The sequence below is a fragment of the Perca flavescens genome, chromosome 14 (assembly GCF_004354835.1).
Source record: "Perca flavescens isolate YP-PL-M2 chromosome 14, PFLA_1.0, whole genome shotgun sequence".
Classification (NCBI taxonomy): Eukaryota; Metazoa; Chordata; class Actinopteri; order Perciformes; family Percidae; genus Perca; species Perca flavescens.
This window is the reverse complement of record NC_041344.1, coordinates 4,477,042-4,490,601: the sequence shown is the minus strand read 5'-3', so window position 1 is coordinate 4,490,601 and position 13,560 is coordinate 4,477,042. Positions and strand designations below refer to the sequence as shown.

Below are 13,560 nucleotides of genomic sequence, written 5' to 3'. Positions count from 1 at the left end.
CCCGCATAAATATGCAGACTTTGGCTGATTATGCGTTGAATTATGTCATTGCGTTTTTCTGAAGGGACTGAGAAGCATGAAAGTGTAGGAAATGACTTCAGGGAAAGCAACGGCAACCCGAAAAGTTTAAAAGCCTTGATTTAACAGAACAACAAAAGGTTGGGGCAGATCTCAAGTGTTAGGGTCACGAACTCTGGATCCCTGGGTCAAAGTCCTGTGCTTGTTTGACCCCTCCCCCCCCCCCATCCCCCAAACATCCCCCATCTCCCAAACCTGCCCCGGATATTTGTCGCTCGTAACCTTCCTTGCCTTACTTCCTGCTTTGCTCCCGCTGTAACTACTCGGCCATGGCATGACGCAGAAATCAAAAATAAACCAAACTAAACGTACTAATAAACAAATAGACTATAGATATAAAAAAAAAGGTAGGGGAAAATCACAAATGACCTTCCAACACATGAATAAAAGAGCAGGGTACTGCTATTATAATATAATATAAATAGTTCATATGTATTAAGACATAACATTTTTGTTAATTTATTAGTTTCTTATTTTTTTGCAGAAGTGCGTCACACAGAATGCATAAAAAGTGGATATTTGGAAAACATGAACATTGTCATTTTTGCTCCCGCGTTGCCCAAGTGTCCAATTGTCTAGGGCTGTCCTCGACTAAAGAAATTCTTAGTCGACTAACACTTATAGGATTTAGTCGACTAATCGATTAGTTGATTTAATTGACAGAGCTGTGGGCTTTGAGAGGTGGTTAAGACTAGAAAAGCACAATATAAATGTAGTTAATTAACTATCTGTAAAACTGAGTTTCTCCACAATTAATCCTGCAAAAGCACCACTGTAAATCTTGTGTTTACCATAAATGTGCTCAGAAGTTTCTTGGAAATAAGTAATCAAGCATGAATAAGCATAAAAAATGACTAATGGACTAAAGAAATCTTAGTCGACTAAGACCAAAACGACCGAGTAGTCGACTAATCGACTAAGAGGTGGCAGCCCTACAATTTTTTTTATTATTTTTTTTAGGAATCCACTCCGAGACTACAGCCGTTGGTAAAGCGGCCAGGTGGTAGCAGTGGTATGTAAAGGGAGAGCCTCAGAGAGTGAAGAATGCAGCGTGGCGTGCCAGCTACTGTCTTCTGACGCCCCCGGGGGAGCACTTAAGGGTTTTTTTCCCCCTCCGGAGGGTCCTGTCAGGCTTTAGGGTCGACCCGTAAACCTGACCGTAAAGTCGATCGGCCTCTGACCTCTGATCAGTGAGCCCGAAACCGCCGCAGTCCGCATCTCACAGCCCCGCAATGTGCAGCAGGCACTGACAGGACCCTGGGTAAACCGGTCTGCCAATAATCATCAGCAATGCTCAGTTACAGTCTGGGATCAAACAACTGGGGTTGGGATGTAACACCCCCCCGGCCCTATTTTCAACCCCCATCCCAACCCCACTCGAAGATTGATAAAAAGCAACAACACCACATACTGTACAGACTGAATAGAATGCAGCAACGTTGTGGTTGTCTTTTTCGACACTGCTGTCGCTTTTCACCAAAGTTCTTTTATACGTTTATTTATTTTTTTTACTTTTTATCGGGCTTGTGAAGCTATTTCTGACATTTCTGTCACTCTATTCAACGTTCTTTTATCATATTTTTTTTTTCTCCGAATGCTATAACATTGAATAAAACACCCAAATTCAGTGAAAGTACTGAGCTGATCTTTAAGTTTTACGTTTGAAGAGTGATAGTTGTATGGAAACCATCCGCGTTATTTTTTTGGGACAATTTGGTTGAAAGAAACACAAATTTCTGATGCAGAAACTTTTTGAATATGGGTCAGATTTGACCCGAGGACAACAGGAGGGTTAACATACGGCAACAACAATTTCACATCGGAGAGTGTAGAGCGAATGATGGGACACACTCCACTAAAGGCATATTCGGCACAAATTAGGCTCGATATTAAAGCGCAGTACATGATAGAACAGCTCCACCAAAACACGGCAAGAGCAATGCACGGCCACAGTGCACATCACAAAAGTTTCACCAAAATACGAAAAGAGCACTGCATAGCCACAGTATAATGGGCTGGCAGTGGTGTAGTCTGATGTATTTTAGCGGGTATACTGTACTATATAAATATATTGACCAGACCAGACATGTTAAAGTGGGGCGTCTGGGTGTCCTCCACCAGGGAAATTTGGAACATCAAAGACTTCCTTTCCTTCATTCTGACACACTTTCATGCACCGATTTACAGTAGAGATACCTTTATTTTGCCTATGCGAAGGATAACACAGATAACAATTCAAAATATATTAAAGTGCTCATATTATACTTTTTGGCTTTTTTCCTTTCCTTAATTGTGTGATATATCTTTTTTGTGCATGTTATAGGTTTACAAGTGAAAAAGCCCAAAGTCCCCCCCAAAAGGGATTTACCATCTCCAACAGAAAACACTGTTCACCAACTGCTCCAAACAGCTCTATTGTAGTCCAGCCTTTACTTCAGAGACAAACGTGGTCACTTTGTAACACACGTTATAATGCTCGCCTAGCTGCTAGCATGGCACGCCCTCATACTCTGCTTCTGACTGGCTAGTAGTCCTTACCTATGTACTGGGTAAAGGCCTCTGGGTAGTGAACGCATTGAGTGTCAGTAACCTAGCTTAGGAAGTTAGTAAATCTGGCTTCCGAGTGCATCTTTCAACGCAGCTAGCCGCAGTATAGTTTTGGCCTCTCGAATATTTGTGGCTGCGTGCATAAAATAACTCAAGATGAACCAAAAGACAAGTTATTGTTTTTATCAGTAGCGGCCCATGCCATTCTCTTTCTCTGTGTTGGCGTTCTAACCTCCGGCTGATTTGTGAGGACTATGGTTAACTGCTCCTCAGATCTCTGCAGGGTAAATCCAGACAGCTAGCTAGACTATCTGTCCAATCTGAGCTTTCTCTCGCACGACTAAAACTACTTTTGAACGTACACATGTTCCACAAAAACAAGTTCCTTCCAGAGGCTATTTTGTAGAGGCTCCGTGGCTCCGTCTGGAGACGATTGTGATTGGTTTAAAGAAATGTCAATAAACCAGAACACGTTTTTCTCCCATCCCCAGAATGCTGTGTGGACTAGCCAGACCCTCCTCCGCAGCACTGTGGAGGAAGGTCTGGCAATGAGAGACTAAGCACACAGACACACACTCTCACACACACACACACACACACACACACTAGTCACTCACACACACACACACACACACTAGTCACTCACACACACACATTCACACACACTGACTGACATTACTTCATCTGAGCAGAGACACCGAACAATAGGCCTCGCCGACACTGTTGTGAGCCGGGATGAATATTATTATTATTATTATTATTATTGTTATTATTATTATTATTGTTATTATTATTATTGTTATTATTATTATTATAGTATTTTGTGCTATGTGTCTATATCTGTATCCGTTACATTGTTGGCTCGTTTCATTCATTCATTATAAAACATCAGATTTTATAAACTATATGTGTTCTGTGTGCAGGAATCTTAACGTGTAAAGTAACTAGTAACTAAAGTAACTAGTAACTAAAGCTGTAATAGATGAATGTAGCGGAGTAACTAAAGTAACTAGTAACTAAAGCTGTAACCGATGAATGTAGTGGAGTAACTAAAGTAACTAGTAACTAAAGCTGGAACAGATGAATGTAGCGGAGTAACTAAAGTAACTAGTAACTAAAGCTGTAACAGATGAATGTAGTGGAGTAACTAAAGTAACTAGTAACTAAAGCTGGAACAGATGAATGTAGCGGAGTAACTAAAGTAACTAGTAACTAAAGCTGTAACAGATTAATGTAGCGGAGTAAGTAAAGTAACTAGTAATTAAAGCTGTAATAGATGAGTGTAGTGGAGTAACTAAAGTAACCAGTAACTAAAGCTGTAACAGATGAATGTAGTGGAGTAAAAAAGTACAATATTTCTCTCTGAGTAGATGTACTTAGTTACATCCCCCCCCCCCAGGCGAGGACAGAGACTGCTTCGAGCCCCCGCGTTCCCTAAAAAACATGTTAAAAATTCAGATGTTTTCCATCGCAAGTCCTCCGCCCTGCAGGGACCTGTAAAGCACACAGAATTACATCAGAGAGAAAGAGAAAGAGAGGAGGAGGAGGAGGACGACGAGAGGGAGGAAAAATTCTTCAAGTATGAGAAAATTTTACAGCTCTCCTCCCCTCCTTTTCTCTTTTTTTTCCTTTTTTTTCTCTCTCTCTCTCTCTGTCTCTTTCTGTCCAGTCTCTGGTCCTGCTGGTCAGTCAATGAAAAGCTTCCCAGAGAGAAAGAGAGAGAGAGAGAGAGAGAGAGAGAGAGAGAGCAAGTCATCTCAGCTCGCAGCAGGTAAGATGCTCCGTTACATTTCTTAATAATTAAATAATTAATTTCTTCATATCACTCCAGTTGAAATAAGTGCATTGATGTTATGGATATTCAATATGCATACCGATATGTAAATTCAATTTGCAGAGTGATCAATTGGAGCTGAAAAGATTACGCAAAACATTCATTTGCAGCTTGTGTTGTTTCACTGCTTTCCTTTGTCTTATATATGTATCTATATATATTTAATATTTTAAATAATCCAGTATTTTCATAGTTCCTTTTCTTAAAATGTCCCGTTCATTTCGGTCAGAGAAGTTGACATAAGTGCATTTATGTTATGGATATTCAATATGCAATCACCGTAAAAAGTGCTTAAACTTAAAATAATAAGTGAACTAGTTGAATGAATTATTTTGAGTTTCAACAACTCTTTTTGGATTGTGCTGTAACATGATAACAGTTGAGGGTACAAAAAATGTATTTGTCCCTCCAAGTAATTCCCAAGTTTTTATAACAACTGAAATCAAGTTTTTATAACAACTCATATCAAGTTTTTTATAACAACTTAAATCAAGTTTTTATAACAGCTAATATCAAGTTTTTATAACAGCTAATATCAAGTTTTTATAACAACTGAAATCAAGTTTTTATAACAGCTAATATCAAGTTTTTATAACAACTAATATCAAGTTTTTATAACAACTGAAATCAAGTTTTTATAACCGCTAATATCAAGTTTTTATAACAACTAATATCAAGTTTTTATAACAACTGAAATCAAGTTTTTATAACCGCTAATATCAAGTTTTTATAACCACTAATATCAAGTTTTTATAACAACTCATATCAGGTTTTGAGAACAATTAATATCAAGTTTTCCCAACAACCAATATCATCTTGCAACTTGCAATTATTAATAAGTCAGAAAAAAGCAATGTTTCATGTCCTTTTGGACTAAAATATTTACTATGTTGACACAACATGATGTATTGCTGACTAAAAATGAAAAAAAAAGTTTTACAGTGTACGGAGATACAAACTTAACTTGCAATTTAATCATTTAGGGCTGAAACGATTACACAAAAGCATTTATTTGCAGCTATTTTGATAACTGATCATTGCCGTGTTGTTTCATTCTGCTTTTCTTCGTCTGATATATATTCAATATTCTGAATATTTCAGTAATTTTGTCAGATTTAAAGCTTGTTGTCATAGTTAAATAAAAAATATGTGCAACATCGCAATGTGAATGCACTGTATCTTAAAACAATTCCAGTAAATCACTGCCAGGTTACACTTCAAAGATGAATCGATGAGTTGTCAATTAATCTCCAACTATTTTGATTATCTATTGATCGGTTTGAGTCATTTTTTTATGAGAATCTTGCGTGATTGCAGCTTGTGAAATGTGAATATTTAGTTTCTTCGCTCCTCAACGCTGTGCAGAATACAATATATTATCTGCACGGAGGTAAAATATAATGAAAATGTAATCGTTTTTGCACACTTGTTTGTGACTGCAAGTGATTTTGTCTTTAGCATGAGTCATAAAATGTGAATATTCTTATGTAATGCAGTGATGTTTAGTTGTGTAATTGCCCCATTCTGCAAGTGGCATGAGTTCATTTCAGCCTGATCAAATGATCAAATATTCAAAACAGAAACGAGACAGATTGTTGAAGGAATATCAAAAAAAATGATGCCTGCATATTCCTAAAACTATTTTTTGGAATCATTTTAGGCCTTTATCTCAGACAGGACAGCTTAGACTTGAAAGGGGGGGAATGACATGCAGCAAAGGGTCGCAGGTTGGAGTTGTACCCGCGGTCGGGATGAAAATCAATGCAAATTTATGTCAAAACCACAAACTGCGTGAGTGACTGAGCTTCTGTTTCTTTTCCAAATGATTTCATAGTGTTGCGTGTTGTCCAAGGGACCTCGGCAGCTTTTTGAAATGTGTCTCCGTCTGGCTGGTCAGACTTCAGATACTCGTTAACGAAGGCGTGGGATGGCTGTCGATCCAACGGCGTAGGTTATGTTCCAACATTGGGGGGGCAGATACATTATAACCGGGGAAAACGAAGGCGTATGAGGGTCCTCCGCCTATGTGTCAATCACTACATCACTAAGAGCCATTTAAAGTGTTGCAGGACGCCATCTTGTTGCTGAAATGTGCCGTACAAATGAGATGAGATGAAACTTCACTGTCTGTTCACACAGAAATATTTCTTGCATCGTCTGCTCCGACAATCAACAGATAACATAAAGAAACATCTGTATGGTCACCCTTTAGTAATCATCCTCGAACACACACACATACACACACCTGCACACATACACATACACACACATGCACATACACACCTGCAAACAAGGTCAAGGTAACTTTATTATCCCCGAGGGGCAATTATTTGTACAGCCAGCAGACACACATAAAGACAAGACAAACAACAACAACAGCGAAACATAAAATACCCACAATATCTAAACCACAATAGTACACATACACACACATACATACACACACATACTACACACACATACTGTATATACACACACATACACATACTGTACACACACACACTTACTGCACACATACACACATAATGTATACACACACATACTGTACTAACACACACACATATACACATACTGTACACACACACTTACTGCACACATACTGTACATACACACACACTGTACACACACATACACATACTGCACACATACACACATGCTGTACACACACACACACACACATACTGTATATACACACACACACATATACACATACTGTGCACACACACTTACTGCACACATACTGTACACACACATACACATACTGCACACATACACACATGCTGTACACACAAACACTTACTGCACACATACACACATATTGTACACAAACACACACACACACACATATACTGTACACACACACACACGTACACTCATACATACCACTACAATTATATTTGACCGAAAAGTCTGAACTCAAAGTCTACTGACTGTCTTATTTCACAACGCTTGTCTTTCCACTTGTCCTTTTCAGGCGATTGAGTTTGCTCTTACAGAGTCAAAAGCTGCAGAAAAAGCCAGTAAGTGGCCCTTGAGTTAAGATTGTTTTTTGGGGACCAACGTTCACCCTTAACACAACATTCATGTTGTTAAAGGGGAACTCCACAGATTTTCCGCATCAGCGAGTGTTTCCAGGTGTTGGGTGAAAGTTTAACGTCTTTAGGGGCTTTCACACCTGCCTCATTTAGTTCGTATGAATCACACTAGAGTTGGTCCCCCGACACCCCCCACCCTTGGTGCGCTTGGTTTGAGCAGGTGTGAATGCAACAATCACACTCAGAGCACCAAACGCTGACCAAACAAGCGTACCGAGACTTCCTTCACGAAGGTGGTCTCGGCTGTAGAGCCGTGCATGCTCCATTTACAGCAGTTATGGACTATTTTTCCTCTTGGCGAAGGCCCAGAGGGACCGAAATTAGTGCTGTCAGTTAAACGCGTTATTAACGGCGTCCAATTTTTTTATCGCGAGATCAACGTTCTTTTTGGCCTAGCAAACTTTGTAGTTTTTTTTCAACAAGTGACGTTAGAAAAACTACAACACCACACCGGATCTAGCTAGACCGGAATCTAAACAACAGGCACGCCGCACAAAAGACTAGCAGGCTAACGGTACGTTTTGAGTGGATGGCGAGCGCGAGACGCCAAAATGGATGCCAATACGATTCTGAATGGAAAGTTTACTTTTAAAAAGTTGCCAAATGGTTCCGTTGACAAGACCAAAGTGATCTGTGTGTTTTGTCGTTGTGAACTGAGCTATCATCGCAGCACGTCCAGTCTGAAATACCACTTGATGGCCGAGCACACAGCTGATGGCAATTCCCCCCCCTCTCGTCAAAGCCAGGCGACAAATGCACAAAGCAAGCCGATCCACTTTCCCATGTTGATGAGAGCATTAAAATGAGAAACAAAATAATGGGACAAAAAGAAATCAAGGGACATTTAGAATAGATACAAATGTGCGATTAATTGCGAGTTAACTGTGACATTAATGCGATTAATCGCGATTAAATATTTTAATCGTTTGATAGCACTAACGGAAACGTTAGTTTTTTCTTTAATGAATGGGGATGCTGCAGCAAGAGCAGCGTGAACGGTTTTTCATCTTTCTTCAAGTCGTGTGTTTTCGGCAAGTGGAGCATCCGTCACCGGCCGGCAGGTATTCAAACAAGCTAATTGTTGCCATTGAAGTCGACCGAGACAGCGCCCAGACAGAGACGTGCGTTTTAAAAACTTGAGTTGAGGGTTGAGGTCCTCATCTATCTAGGGGACGTCCCGACATGTATGCATGTGTTGAAAAAAGTGCAAAAACATCGAAAAATTTCAGGAAAAATACCCAAAAACCTTTAAATCAGAGTGGCTTGAACGCCCCTAAAAAGGGTCTAAAATCGCCACTGCTCTCAGACCAACTTACTTTTTCCGTTGCATCGATTGTGCATAACCTCAACATAGGGCTGGGCGATATAGAGAAAATGCAATATCACGATATTGGATTGGTGACTATTGGTGCTTTCAAAAAATATTTACTCAATGAGATTTTTGATAAATCATCATCAGTAATGTGGATATAATGACTAAGTGGGGTAAAGGCAAATAATAGAACAGTTACAACACTCTGGTAAGTTGAGATAATGACATCCCTTTCCTGTAATGCAGCTTTTAAAACCAGGAGAAGACCACACATGCAAAGAAGACCACACATGCAATGTTACGATATGCAAAATCTAAGACGATATTTAGTCTAATATCACGATATCGAAATATTGCCCATCTCTAACCTCAACCCTGTTCAATCAAGTTATACACATCCTTTCTTTCAGGAGAACCTGGGCTATCAGGATACACATGCTGCAGGGATGTCACATGAATGTATACATTGTTATTTGACTATAAAGCCTAAACGGAAATGGAATCTCACAGAAATGCATTGAAAGCTCACAGAGAACAATAACAACCGAAACCTTTGGGCTCTTGGAAATTGTTATCCCAAGTTTTGGCAATCAGGGGAAACCGAAATAAACTCTGTATCTAACACAAATATAAAACTAGTTTGATTTTTTTCCCCAGAAACGTCTATGGACTACGCCTTTATCCAAAAAGCTAGCTGTGTCATCTCCAATGCATTATCTGTCTGCTATTAGATATCATTAGGCCAAATCACACTCATTTCAGCCTCCAGGCTTCATCCTGGAGTCTCTTTATCTATCTGCCAGGACCTTCAATACACACACGCACACACATGTCAAGTAAATAAGACCCTCCTGTAAGGGCTCTCTATTCGTTGTGGTTTATTGGCCGACACGCTACACCGACAGGCCCATAAACAGCCAACGGCCCCAGTGCTGCTAATTGTGAGCAAAGTGGAATCTGCTGAGCGGAGGTGAAACGTTAGGGTGGGTATGAATCACGGAAAAAAAATCCTAATCACAAATATTTTGGTCAGTGTCGAAATCGCTTTTATTTACCACGATTCCGCAGTGACTTTTGGAAAGATGTCGCATTTATTGAAGTTCCAAAAACAGTGAAACAATTTCAACAAATCCACAGTGAAAGCACCTTGAACTCATCTCGACAATTCCCTTCATACATGTCCCGTTTGAACTTTGTTTTTTCATTCAGAATCCGAACACCGGGACAAAATAAGAGTTTACCTGCAAAATGTAAATGTTTTTATTCATTACGTTGTTATCGTGATCGTTAGGAACCGAAATAGCGATCAAAATGTGATTCATTGCACAGCCCTGGATTGAATTTGTGCTTCTGTCTTTTGTTCCACAGGGGAAAAATCCCTGAGGTGCAGAGGAGAGACGGGAGAGGAAATAAAAACGTCCTGTTCCAAGTCCTCACCGAACACGGAGATCTCTTTCACCTTCGCTTCAAGGGCTACTAATCTGTTCATCTTTGGGAACAATCAGCTTCAACTCCAGTGGTGGAAGAAGAAGGATTCAGATCCTTTTACTTCAGTAAAAGTACTATCACCACGCTGTAAAAAATACTCTGTTACAACTAAAAGTCCTACGTGGAAAATGTCACTTAAAGAGCTCATATTCTGCTCATTTTCAGGTTCATAATTGTATTTAGAGGTTATACCAGAATAGGATTACATGGTTTCATTTTCAAAAAACACCATATTTTTGTTGTACTGCACATTGCTGCAGCTCCTCTTTTCCCCCTGTGTGTTGAGCTCTCTGTTTTAGCTAAAGAGTGAGACATCTCACTTCTGTCCCATCTTTGTTGGGAGTCGCACAGCCTCAGTACCTAGGTAAGGACTACTAGCCAGTCAGAAGCAGAGTATGAGGCCATGCCCTGACAGTACCTAGGTAAGGACTACTAGCCAGTCAGAAGCAGAGTATGAGGGGCGTGCCCTGACAGTACCTAGGTAAGGACTACTAGCCAGTCAGAAGCAGAGTATGAGGGCGTGCCCTGACAGTACCTAGGTAAGGACTACTAGCCAGTCAGAAGCAGAGTATGAGAGCGTGCCCTGACAGTAGCTAGGTAAGGACTACTAGCCAGTCAGAAGCAGAGTATGAGGGTGTGCCCTGACAGTACCTAGGTAAGGACTACTAGCCAGTCAGAAGCAGAGTATGAGGGCGAGCCCTGACAGTACCTAGGTAAGGACTACTAGCCAGTCAGAAGCAGAGTATGATGGTATGCCATGGCACACTATATAACACAATAAAGGAATGGGAAAAAGCCAAAAAGCATAATATGAGCACTTGAGTATTTAACCCTCATGTTGTCCTCGGGTCACATTTGACCCATTTTCAAAACTTCTATATCAGAAATATGGGTTTCTTTTTGACCAAATTACCCCCAAAAGTAGGCTAAGTACAATAGCAAGTACTTGAAATGGTTTCAAAACAGTCTCCAGAGTAAACTTTGCCATACGCACGGCTGTGATTGTCCATCGACATACGTTCCTCGAATACTAGTCAAAATAATTCATCAAAATTAGGTCTAATTTTTAACCATGAATTCCAAAAGTAAGACTTAAACTAGTTTGAATAAGATGGTGTTTGTGAAAAATAACGTTGAAAACGTCGGGAAAAAAAGCGTCAAAAGTGCCGAAAAAAGGGACAAAAATGTTAAGTATCATCAGGAAAATGTACTTAAAGTATTAAAAGTAAAGAAAAATCCTCCCATTGTAGAAAGAGTAAAGGATCCAACCAGTTGTGTGTTTAATGGTCTAATGAGCTCAGCTGGACTTGTAGTCCTCTATATTGTCGGCTAGTTTACTTTAGAATCAAACATCAGATTATAAAAACTACATGTGTTCTGTGTGAGGTAATCTTAATGTGTAAAGTAACTAAAGTAACTAGTAACTAAAGCTGGAACAGATGAAATTAGGAGTAACTAAAGCTTTAACAGATTAATGTAGCGGAGTAACTAAAGTAACTAGTAACTAAAGCTGTAACAGATGAATGTAGCGGAGTAACTAAAGTAACTAGTAACTAAAGCTGTAACAGATAAATGTAGCAGAGTAACTAAAGTAACTAGTAACTAAAGCTGTAACAGATGAATGTAGCGGAGTAACTAAAGTAACTAGTAACTAAAGCTGTAAATAGATGAATGTAGCGGAGTAACTAAAGTAACTAGTAACTAAAGCTGTAACAGATGAATGTAGTGGAGTAACTACAGTAACTAGTAACTAAAGCTGTAACAGATGAATGTAGTGGAGTAACTAGTAACTAAAGCTGTAACAGATGAATGTAGCGGAGTAACTAAAGTAACTAGTAACTAAAGCTGTAACAGATGAATGTAGTGGAGTAACTACAGTAACTAAAGCTTTAAATAGATGAATGTAGCGGAGTAACTAAAGTAACTAGTAACTAAAGCTGTAACAGATGAATGTAGCGGAGTAACTAAAGTAACTAGTAACTAAAGCTGTAACAGATGAATGTAGCGGAGTAACTAAAGTAACTACTAAATAAAGCTGTAACAGATGAATGTAGCGGAGTAACTAAAGTAACTAGTAACTAAAGCTGTAAATAGATGAATGTGGCGGAGTAACTAAAGTAACTAGTAACTAAAGCTGTAACAGATGAATGTAGTGGAGTAACTACAGTAACTAGTAACTAAAGCTGTAAATAGATGAATGTGGCGGAGTAACTAAAATAACTAGTAACTAAAGCTGTAACAGATTAATGTAGCGGAGTAACTAAAGTAACTAGTAACTAAAGCTGTAACAGATGAATGTAGCGGAGTAACTAAAGTAACTAGTAACTAAAGCTGTAAATAGATGAATGTGGCGGAGTAACTAAAGTAACTAGTAACTAAAGCTGTAACAGATGAATGTAGTGGAGTAACTAAAGTAACTAGTAACTAAAGCTGTAACAGATGAATGTAGCGGAGTAACTAAAGTAACTAGTAACTAAAGCTGTAACAGATGAATGTAGCGGAGTAACTACAGTAACTAGTAACTAAAGCTGTAACAGATGAATGTGGCGGAGTAACTAAAGTAACTAGTAACTAAAGCTGTAAATAGATGAATGTGGCGGAGTAACTAAAGTAACTAGTAACTAAAGCTGTAACAGATGAATGTAGTGGAGTAACTAAAGTAACTAGTAACTAAAGCTGTAACAGATGAATGTAGCGGAGTAACTAAAGTAACTAGTAACTAAAGCTGTAACAGATGAATGTAGCGGAGTAACTACAGTAACTAGTAACTAAAGCTGTAACAGATGAATGTGGCGGAGTAACTAAAGTAACTAGTAACTAAAGCTGTAAATAGATGAATGTGGCGGGGTAACTAAAGTAACTAGTAACTAAAGCTGTAAATAGATGAATGTGGCGGAGTAACTAAAGTAACTAGTAACTAAAGCTGTAACAGATGAATGTGGCGGAGTAACTAAAGTAACTAGTAACTAAAGCTGTAAATAGATGAATGTGGCGGAGTAACTAAAGTAACTAGTGACTAAAGCTGTAACAGATGAATGTAGTGGAGTAAGTAAAGTAACTAGTAACTAAAGCCGTAACAGATGAATGTAGCGGAGTAACTAAAGTAACTAGTAACTAAAGCTGTAACAGATGAATGTAGTGGAGTAAGTAAAGTAACTAGTAACTAAAGCTGTAACAGATGAATGTAGCGGAGTAAGTAAAGTAAC

The 13,560-nt window shown here is 39.1% G+C and overlaps 1 protein-coding gene across 2 annotated transcripts in view; it reads left to right on the top strand.

The window, feature by feature from the left end:
* The first annotated feature begins 4,313 nt into the window (after positions 1-4,313).
* The window catches only part of LOC114568757 (tenascin-X), a 56,136-nt gene continuing 46,889 nt past the window's right edge, over positions 4,314-13,560 (top strand). For both annotated transcript variants that reach the window (XM_028598403.1, XM_028598402.1), the window contains exons 1-2: positions 4,314-4,396; positions 10,235-10,425. The gene's annotated coding sequence lies outside the window, so the exon portion shown is untranslated. The remainder of the gene's footprint in view (positions 4,397-10,234; positions 10,426-13,560) is intronic.